Genomic DNA, 10,689 nt, shown 5'->3' on the forward strand with positions numbered 1-10,689 from the left:
GCAACACCAAAAAGCCTATCCGTCAGGTCTCAATGTCACCTCCGTGGAGAGGCCCTCCTTAACAGGAGCCACAAAGCTGGAATATATGGAAGGTTCGGGGTGATGGGGGCAGGATAACAAGACATGTGTCTATTGGACAGAAATGTACCAGGATGTCCCAGGCACCCCCTCCCACACCCGCCAGTCTTAACTTCTGACACAATCATCCTGCTTGACCAGAGCCAAGAAATTCTCATTGTGCAATCCAGAGGGCTCGTTCCAAGTTGACCGTTCACTCGCTCATTTGCGTGTGCATGTGTGTGGAGGTCCATGTAATAGTGCCCATGTGCAGCCTCGTATAACCACGACCACCATCAAGATCCCTAACGGCACCATCCCCCAAGGCTCCCCACGTCGGCCCTTTGTAGTCACACGCATCCTCTCCTCTCCCATCTCGAAAACACAACTCTGTTTTCCACTTCTGTGATTATGTTGTTTCACGATGGCCACAGAACTGGAATCATGGAGTGGGTATCCTTTTGAGATTGGCTTCTTTCACTCAGCACAACTTCCTTGAGTTCTAACTGCATGGCTGTGTGTTTCAAGAATTCATTTCTATGTATTGCTGAAAGGATATAGCATGGTTTATTTAACCATTAACCCTTTGAAGAACACAGGTAGTGTCCACTTTGGGGCTACCATGAATAAAGAAGGGTTTCTGGAACAACCCTCCAGGCTGCTGTGTGGAGAACTGGTTGGAATGGAAAAGAGTAGAAGCCGGGAGAACACTGTGTTTCTGCCATGGTCCAGGGAAAAGGTGATGGCAGGTCGAGCCAGGCTGTTGGTGGGAGAGATGGAAAGCTGGTCAGATCTACCTTGTGCTCTGAGGTGGAGTCAATGAGATTTGCTGACGTGGGGAGTCAAGAACAGAGAGGAATCTTGTTTTTGGCTTAAGAAATAGAGTAGACGGTGGTGCCCAGGGGTTTCCCTGTGTCTGAGCTGGAGGGCGGGACTCAGCAGCACTCTTCACATGGGGAGGATGCTCAGTACGGGGTCGCTGACCGCACACGGCGGAAAGGAGCTGAGGGTTGAAGGCCTGTGCTTGCTGCGGTGGGGCCTGCAAGTCCCACAGATCCCCCGCTCGCCTCCCATCACCTTCCCTGCTGCCACTCACCTGCCTGGAGGGAGGTTCTCAAACTTGAGCGTGCGTGACAGCCCCCGGGACATTCCAGCCCGGGCCTCGGAGACGCCAATTAGAAGTCTGCATGGCGCTCAGGCCTCTGCTGACTTCACTGGTTTACACGGGGGGTCTGGTGCAGTGGGCTTGAGCTGGATCTTCCAGAGTCTCCCTGCATGGCCTTCAGAGGTCTGGGGGGACTGTGGAGGGTTTGCGGGCCCCAACACGAGAGCCCCAGTCACAGCGAAGCCCTTGTACAGGGGGCGGGAGGGACTCTTGGAGGGAGATGAAGTCTGGCTGTTTGTCCTTAGCAGAGAAGCACGTCACCCTTGATGGGCTGGAGACCGCACCCCCCCGCCCCCTGCCGTGACGGTGACAGCAGGGAGAGAGTGGGATGTTGGGGACATTCCCCTATAAGGAATTCGGCTCCAGCCCAGCCTGTGGTCGGCTCGAACGGAGCACAGCTTGCACCCCACGTTTCAAGCAGGCGACAAGGCTGGCACGGCCGTGGGACAGAAGCCTAGTGGGTTTTGGGGGGAGAAGGCTATGACGACCCCAAGCTGCGGAGAGAGCTGCTCCGCACAGCAGCGACTCCCAGCACCTCCTCCGAGAAAAGATGCTGCTGGTCTTCTGGAGAGGTTGCCCCAGGTGGGAAAAGTCAGGTTTTCTCCGCGCACTGGGTCACTGGCCCCTGGGTCACTGGGGACAAGGAGGAAAAAGCAAGGATGCAGAGGTCAGCGGGGGGCTGCATGGCTAGAGTGGCCGGATAAAACAGAGGATGCTCCGTTCAACTGGCATTTCAGATAAGCCCCAAATAACTGTTTTGTATAGGTCCCAAATAATGCACGAACACCCTGTATTTTTATTTGCTAAATCTGGCAACCCTATGCATAGGACACCAGCCAAGGCATCTACTGAGTGCCTTTTATATACCAAATACTCTGCTGAGTCAACACTTTCAACTATGCCCTTTGTTCTGTTAATTACTATTGATGGGGCGCCTGTTACGTGCCTATTACGGGGCACCTATTATGTGCCAGGACCATTCCAGGGGGAGATAGGGATTCAGCAGTGCACAAAGCAGGCATGAACTCTACCCTCTTGGCACTTGCATTGGAGGGAGGGGGCAAGAAGTAAATAGGCAGATAAAAATATAATGTCAGGTGGTAAAATGGCTAACCGGAAAAGAAAGCAGACTAATGGAGGAAGGGGGGCTCTCTTGCTAACCTATGTGGGGAAGAAGGAAGTCCACTCCGAGCAGAGACAGGCAAGGAGGTGAGCGTGCCTGAGGGCGGCGCTGCAGGCAGGAGGACCAGCACGTGCAAAGGACCTGAGGAGGCCGTGCTGGGAGACGTAAAGGCGCACAGAGGCTGGAGCAGAGGGAGCAGGGGCTGGTGCTACAGGGAACAAGGTGGGAGCAGGGCCCACGTGGTGTCAGTCCCCACGAGGAGTTTGGCTCTGACCAAGACGGGATCCATAGGAGGCTTTCAAGCAAAGAAGCCCAGGAACTGCTGTCCTGTTCGAAGGCTCACTCTCCCGCTTTTGAGACTGGATCTCATCCAATCCGCACAGCTGCCCTGCGCTCACTCTGCAGGTGGCCAGGTGAGGGCTGGGTGCTCCCGGGCCCTTGCCTGCCCTTCCTGCTTGCTGAGCTCCAGAAGCCAGTCAAGGACAGGACTTAGAGGCAGCACCTGTTGGCAGCGGGAAGGAACGGCTGGTCTGAACGCCACGTGCTCGGAGGGAGAAATGTCACTGTCCTCCACACCAAGTAACGGGAGGGGAGGGGCCGGGCACACCCACGTTCACCGCCGTGAGAACACTGCCCACCATGCCCTGTGTGGCCACCAGCGTCCCCTCTGAGTGCAGGCCGGGGCTCCTGAAGCGAGCGGTTCGCCCATATTCGTCACCAGACTCAGGTTCAGGAGCCCCCGCGGCTTCCAGACCCAGGAAGGGACTCTACAGTTGCTCTTCGTGTTCTCACGCATTTTTTTTTTTATTCATTTTTATCCCCACAGATATTTCCTGAGGGCCTGGCAGGCGTCGAGGGCTCTGCTAGATGGCTTACCCAAGATCATTCCAGAAGGCGACAGTAACTGCAAGGCCAAGGATAGGGCAGGGTGATGCAGAGCAGATGAGGGGGTGGAAGGGGGGGGAGATCAGAAAGCCCCCCTGAGAAGGGGGCATCTAGAAAAAGGAAGGAGAACGTGGACAGAGCTGTAGGGGGAGGTGGCCCTGAGCCCTGTGTCGTCTGTAATCCCAGGCGAGGATGCAGGTGGGCATCAGATCTCAGTGCCCAGGGGGCGGCATCTAGGGGTGCCAGGCTGGACTTGAAACTGGCCTTGGGGATGGCAGTCTTCACTCTTATGGGCAACTGGGGTGTGAGTGCTCCCCAGAGAGGCAGGGTCACCTTGTAGTGGCCGGCAGAGCCCAGATCTCCCAGGCTGCTTCCCGCTCCCCTCCCAGCGCTTTCTGTCCCCAGCTGCATCCCTCCTGCGTGGCCTGCCTGTGATCCTGGCACCCTAGCCCACCCCAGGTGAACCCCTTCCTGCCTGTGATCCTGGCATCCGTAACGGCCTTCGGGTGAACACCCTGGCCTGATAGCAGCCTTCCTCCTCCCGCCCGGGGGCCAGCCCTGCATTTGAACCTATTCCAAAAGGTCTGCTTTCGGGGCTCTTTCCCAGCTCAGCAGGAGGGGGCATTCACAGAGCCCCTGAAGCCTGATGAGCCCTCGGCCGGCCCAGCCCAGTGCGCCTTCAGGTGAGGGGGTGGGCTCCAGGTGGCCTCCTGACCGCCCCCTGGCCCCGTGCTCGGCAAAGCCCACTCTGCGGCTCCAAGGATGGCTTTCCTCTCCCTTACTTGGCAGGACCACTGTTAACGGCAATGCGATGAGTCACGGCCAGGCCGGGTGGGCGAGCCCTGGGTCCACTAGCCACCTACGGACACAGCCCTAATGCTGGCCGGGCCGGGGGCGCCGAGCAGACGCAGAAAGGTGTGGGGCAACGCTTGTCTTCCTTGGAAACTTCTCCGAGGGGGAGCTGTTTGCTGGGCTCTGTGTGTATGCGTCTCTGCGTATGTGTGGGGGTGCATATGGTGCGTGTGTGGTGAGTGTGGTGTGTGTGTGTGCACGTGCGTGTGTGTCGAGCTCCTGGTGGACACTTGGCCCGTGGGGCCCGTATACACGATCTGGGGTCCCATGCAGCCCGGGGGTGGAGCGAGGGGGCTGTGCTGGTGGAAAGGTTGGGGACTGCGTGCCCCTGCTCCCGACCTCTGCCCCGACCCCCCACACTCATCATGACCGCCCTGGCAGGAGACCCCCAAGTCATACTCTATGTCTGCCCTGCCCCCGGCCCCCCCATCTTGCAGCCATTTCTCCTCTGCTGGACCCCCTCCCCAGGCAGCAAGAAAAACTGGCAGACAGCACTCCTGAGTCAGGGGTTCAGAGGCTCTTCTGGGAAGGGGGCACCTCCTGGACCTCTTCGGTTCCGAAGCCTGAGAGGATGTGGGCTCGGAGCATTAGCTAAATTCTGAGGGAAGCATCGGGAGGCTCTCTGGAATGTGCCAGAGTCCCGTTAATTTAAGCCTTCCCCAGAGCTCGCTGGCTCCTGGCATCCCCTGGTGTCCCCAAGGCCACCCCGGGACATCACCTGCAGGGAAAGAAGTGGAGGCCCAGAGAAGGCAGGCAGTGGGCACTGGAGCGGGACTCAGAGCCACGGCTGTTGGAACCCAAACTGGCCCTTCCCTCTGTCACCGCCGCAGAGCCTGGAGTCTGCTCGGTGACCGTCACCTACTACATACCTGGCTGGGGGTAGGGGGACTTCCACCGGCCGAGGCCTCCTTACTAGCAGCCCACTTTACCGATGAGAAAATGGAGGTTGAGCAAGCTAAGGAATCTTCGGTGACTCCGAGAAGCAGAAGAAGCAGGATTCAGTCCAGGGCTGTCTGGCTCTAACTCTGGCCAGGGGTCCTCGGGGAGGGAGGGTTGTGGCGGGGAGGGGGGAGGCTGAAGGCAGAGCCCTCCCGCGGTGGGAGCGGGCAGGGTTGCGGGAGTGCCGTGGGGAGGACAGCGTGGGGAGGACGGCGTGCGGAGCTGGTCCCAGCTGGTCGGCCCGGAGGAGTGGGCCCTCCCAGGGCACCGAGCTGCTGTTTTGGGGCACAGGTGCAGGCCAGAGCGGTCACCAGGAGGGATAGGTCCTTCTGCATATGCTGCTGCATTGTTTTGCTTCTAAGGAAAAGAAGTTCACCCTTGCCCCAGCCAGCTGATCGTGTCCCCTGGTAACTGGTGACTGAGCCACCACGTCTCCCCAGCAGGAGGTGACGCTGCCGGCTGGAAGCACCCGCCAGTACCCACATCACGGGACCGGAGCCAGCTTCTCCCGCTGTAAGGCTGGCCCTAGGGCGGCAGAGCCGACTCCACCATCCACCTCTGGTCAAAGTCCAAAGCCTCCAGTTGGCCCAGAAACAGTCTTCCCATCTACGAGGAGGGATGGAGCCCCCGTGGGAAGGGCAGAGAGCACCAGACTTGGGAGGGTGCTGGAAAAGGGGCCTGGGAGGGGAGAGGCACGATGGAGGGAGGGCACACCCAGGGTGACCCCCTCTTTAATGGCCTGTGAGGGATGGGAGTGGGAGGCGGCCTGGCAGAGCACCCCCTTTCCCCTTTATCCTTGTGTAGCTGGAGGAGGTCTGCTGATAATCCAACTGGGCCCATTTCATGGCAGCCTGGGGAAGGCTTGGGTTAAGGTTAAGGTTAGGGTTAGTTCACGGATTTAAATGTTCACCTCACACAAAATTCCCCTCACAGAAACATCCAGAATAATGTTTGACCAAATACCTGGGCACCATGGCCCAGCCAAGCTAACCATCACAGACCCATGAGTTGGTTATAGCTTTGCTCTGAGACAGAAATCTGATCGAGAAGAGACAGACCAACAGGACAGAAAGGGAACGTAATAGGCTTGATGCTGAAAATCCCCCATCGGGGGTGGCCGTCATCGTGGGGGACCCTGAGGGCCGAAGGGAGTGTGGGAAAAAGGGGTAGAAAACCAGGCGATACCAGACCCCTTGTGTGGGGCGCTTCTGGAATTCACCGGGGGTCGTTAACTCTCTGGGGCCTTGTAATAGTTCCCGGCCAAGGGGGATCCCCAGCATTGTCTCTTGCCACCCCTGAGACTGGCCCATCCTTACCCTACTCAGCCGGTCACCACTCCAGCCTGGGCCCACCCCCTGTCTGCAGCACCTGTCATAAGGGATGCCCGCTGCCCGCCTCCTGGCTCCTTCCGTTCCCTGAAGCTGAGGGTGGAACCGGAGCCCCATATTGGGGTGCCCAGATGGAAGTCGGGACCTGCGGTGTCATTCTGAGAACCCGGGGTGGGGGGCAGTCCCAAGGCGGGCTCCCAGTGGGCAGGGACACAGTGGAGTCCAGGTGGGACGGACCCAGTGGGCAAGTGGGCTGCCTGGGGTGCTGGTGATGGCTTTGTGGTTTTTAGGGCAACCCAGGCGGGTGCCCTGGGCCCAATGAAGAGGCAGAGGAGGGCGTCCTGCTCCTCTTCCCTCTCCCGCCCCCAGCACCCCATCCTGGGGGTCCGCTATCCTTGCCTATACGGTTTGTCCTAGCTCTCCATGCTGGGCCTGGGGCCACATGGTCGTCCCCGGTGTGGGGGGCAAGGCCACCATGCGCCCAGCATGCTGCGTTCCACAGCCCTGGCTTGTCCGACGGTGCCTCTCAGAGACACGCTTCGTGGCAGCTCAGCACCCAGCCAGCAATCCCAAATACAGGTCTCTGGAGGGTGAGCACACTTTGTGTTCAAAGGCGAGCCCCCCACCCCCACCCATGGGAGGGGCTGTTTCCAGGAACAAATGCGGGGAAGGATCTGATCCGCAATCTCTCCCAGGGGCCCCGGCCGTGCACGCTGCCAGGCACTCAGTCTCCTTCATGCCTTCCAGCCCCCAACCTGGCCAAGGCAGGAAGCACCCGCGGGTGCTGCTCCCAAGTTATTCTTCCTCCCTCTGTCTTTCCAAAGGCCCAGAGAGAAAATGCATTCCTCCTAGAGTTTTGCTTTTCTGATCATGAGCAGCATTTGACAGGGGATGGATTGAGCCAGGCCGTGGGGTGGAGAGCGTCTTTGATTGCAAAGCTGGGGTACATAAATGTGCTAGAGCCTTTCCTGGACTTGTCATCACAGACCCAGACCTGCAAAACCCAGAGCAGCCTTGTCTGACTCCATCTGCAGTGAACATCATTGTCCCTTATTGTCGCCTCACCCATCATCTCCTCACCCTCTCCACACTCCCCACACCATGCTTGTTACCAGCATCTCTGCCACCAGCCACTTGTTACGTCTTATATTTGGTGGGCACGACTTTGTACCCTCCTAGCACCATATCTTGTCAGATATGGCCCCAAGCAACGAACAAGCCAACCCCACAAACAACAGTGACAAGATTACATCCAGTGACACACAATATAACTGGAGTCTAACTGAGGGCTCGTCGCTCGGGGATATTGTGGGCTGACAGTGCAGGGAGGGAAGGAGGGAGCCACATGAGCTCCCAGGGCCTGAAGGAGGCTCTGAGGGAGGCGTGCAGCCCGGAAGACAAAGTTCTGCTGCAAAGCATTTTGGGGACCACCTTGTCCTCGTGCTCTGGGTCTGCCCTCTGCTTGTTTTTGAACCTCATGCAGAAATAGCTCAAAGTCCCACACTGTTTCTGTGCCCAGCCAGGGCCTTCACACAACCAGCAAACGTAGCCGCTTAGAATTCTCCTGGCATCGGAGCCAAAACACACTGCTCCCTGGTGCACGAGTCCGTGTGGCTGGTGAACGTGAGCTCACGCTTGTGCGATGTGAGCTCTGGCCCCCCTCCTTCGGCACCTTCAAACCCCCTGTGGGCTCCCCTCCTTTGTGCTGGGCTGCCATTGTCTCTGGGACCTGCTCCCCATGTCCCCTCAGCCAAAATGCTTTCAAGAAATGTCAGGGGGTGAGGGTAACACATGGGTCTTCTTATTAAAAAGGACACCAGGTGCCAAGTGGGCTCTGGAAGAAGCAGCTCCACACAAGGAGAGCAAGGGCTGGGGCAGTGAGACTCTCTGCAAGGCCAAGGCGCCACCCTCATCCTTGGGGCCACCACCGCCAGGCTGGCCTCGGGGTAACGGCACCCCAGGGAAGGCTATGGTCCTGGAGCAATGCATTGCCCTTTAGCTTCTCTGAGCTAGGACGCCGGCGTCGATGACCTTGATTTATAAGCAATACCTAGCATCTACCTCTCCATCCCCCCATTGGCCTCCAGGAGCAGGAGGATTAGGTCAAAATGGTTAGCACAAAGGAGCTTTGCAAACTGCAACTCAAACAAGAAACAGACCACATTGTTATGTATCTAACAGGAGTTTGTTAATCATCTGAAACTAAATGGAATTTATTTACTCGTTCAATAAATATTTGCAGAGTGTGTACTGTATACATGTCCTGGGTTGACCAAAGCAATCAACCATCTTGGTTTGTCTGGGACAGAGGGATTCTGCAGGACTCAAGACTTTTAATGCTGACATCGGGACAGTCCCAGGCCAGCTGGCACCTTTGGGCACCCTAGACGAGGCCGAGGTCTCTATCCTGATGGAGTTTCCACAGGAGGGAAAGGTGGGCAGCAAGAAAGTGACTGTGGTCACCACCAGCAGGCCCCCCCCAGCAGCATCCCCCATTCTCTCTTCTAAAGCTGATCTGAGAGGAAGATGTCCCCAGTTGTCTTTGCGGATGTCGCCAGCCCAGTGGTGAGGTGGGAAGATTCCTATTACCACCCCATGTTGTATCAGCACAGAAACAACAGGTCTCAACTGCTAAGCTGTTCAGTGATTCCTGTTCCTTAAACCACCAGAAAAAACAAACCCGTGTCAGACCGGAACCAAAGGTCCCCTCCAAGATCACACACCGGTGAGCACAAAGCAAGCCCATAGGTGGGTCTGCTCCGAACGGCGAGCTTGCAGCGACTGCCTGGTGCGATCAGAGCTCATGCCGCAGGATGCACCCGTCGTGCTGAGTGAGGCGACAGTGTTTGCCTGGAACCCTAGGAGTTCCCAGCTGAGGAGAGGCTGAACCACCGTTAGCATGGGTCTGGACGCAGGGCCGGGCCTTGGGGAGCCCAGGATGGACCTGGTCCCTGCGTCTCTCTGCCTGTGACCTGAAGGATGGGCCTCAGGTGTCCCACTGAGGCTCCTGCCTGTCTCTTGCACTGCCCACAGACTCTCCTCTTCCTGGGTTCCCACGTGGGGCCCCAGGAGAGGCAGCGGTGGGGAGTCCCGGAGGGGAGTGGACTAAGGATGGCCGCCCTGGGCTCAGGCACCTTGCACACAGACGTCTCGGGGGACTTGCAGCCGGGGTGCTCGAGGGAGGGCCAGTGAGGTGCTTTACAGGACTGTCTCCCTGGACCCTCACGGCAGCACCTGTGAAGGAGGCATGGACAGCACCATTTTATAAAGAAAACAGAATTCAAACCAGCTCTTTCTGAGTCCAGAGGGCCTTCTTGCCTGAGGCTGTCATGAAATTTTGGCGCCTGGGCATGGCTGGAAAGATCCCAAGAGGCATTTAAGGGCGAAGAGGATCCAGGGCATCCCAGAATTCTACCTCCCTGCCCAAGTGCAGTGGGCGCTCTCTGCCTCAGTTTACCCAACATCACCTAGGTACATCACCTCTGAGAGGTCCTGGACAAATAAAAGATTGCTTCCAAGCTGTAGGGCATAGCCACACTCTAGAAGGATGATTAATGCCCATTTTTCAGGGCACACCTTGACCGCCTGGCACCCAGGGGCGGGGTGCACGGTGTTGGGAGGGGGGTCATTAAAACTTTATTGCTCTATTAAATTTCCCTGGGAACACAAAGAGCTTCCACCATCTGAGAGACCCGCAATTACAGGGGAACAAATCATCACCTTTTGAAGAGCCCGACATTTCTGCAGAGCTCTGTGCAACTTCCCCTGTTGGCAAATCACACGACGCCTCGCTTTCCATGGCTGCCCATCCTCTCGCCCCTTTGCCATCACCCCCATCACCCCCAAATTGCCCTGGGACATTTGTGTTGATTTTGTAGTAAAGCCTTGAGGGACGGCGCTGCGTGGGGTATGTAGGCTTTGAGTTTATTGCTTAAAAGCCATAGAATCCTAGAAAGCAAAGTGGACTGGAATGAGAATCGGGAGACCGGACTGAGGTCTCCACCCACCTATTGTGTCCTGGATTTTTCCAGAAAATACTCTTCAACCATCAATTGTAGGATCCTGTGGCTTTTCTGGTTAAAGCAGACAACGCTGGACAATTCTTTCTGATTGGACACTTATTGTAGAAAACTCAGAAATACTGATTCAGCCCAAGCCCTATGGCAGGCACAGTGCTGTGCTTTGGAGACAGGTGAATTAAGCTAAGTCATCGTCCTTGAGAAGCTAAGGACACAGGGAGACAAGAAATGTCTTAAGAACCAGCAGCCTTCCGGGGCACCTGGATGACTCAGTCATTTAAGCATCTGACTCTTGGTTTCAGCTCAGGTCATGATCTCAGG

This window comes from Phoca vitulina, unplaced genomic scaffold (assembly GCF_004348235.1).
Source record: "Phoca vitulina isolate PV1807 unplaced genomic scaffold, GSC_HSeal_1.0 scaffold42, whole genome shotgun sequence".
Lineage (NCBI taxonomy): Eukaryota > Metazoa > Chordata > Mammalia > Carnivora > Phocidae > Phoca > Phoca vitulina.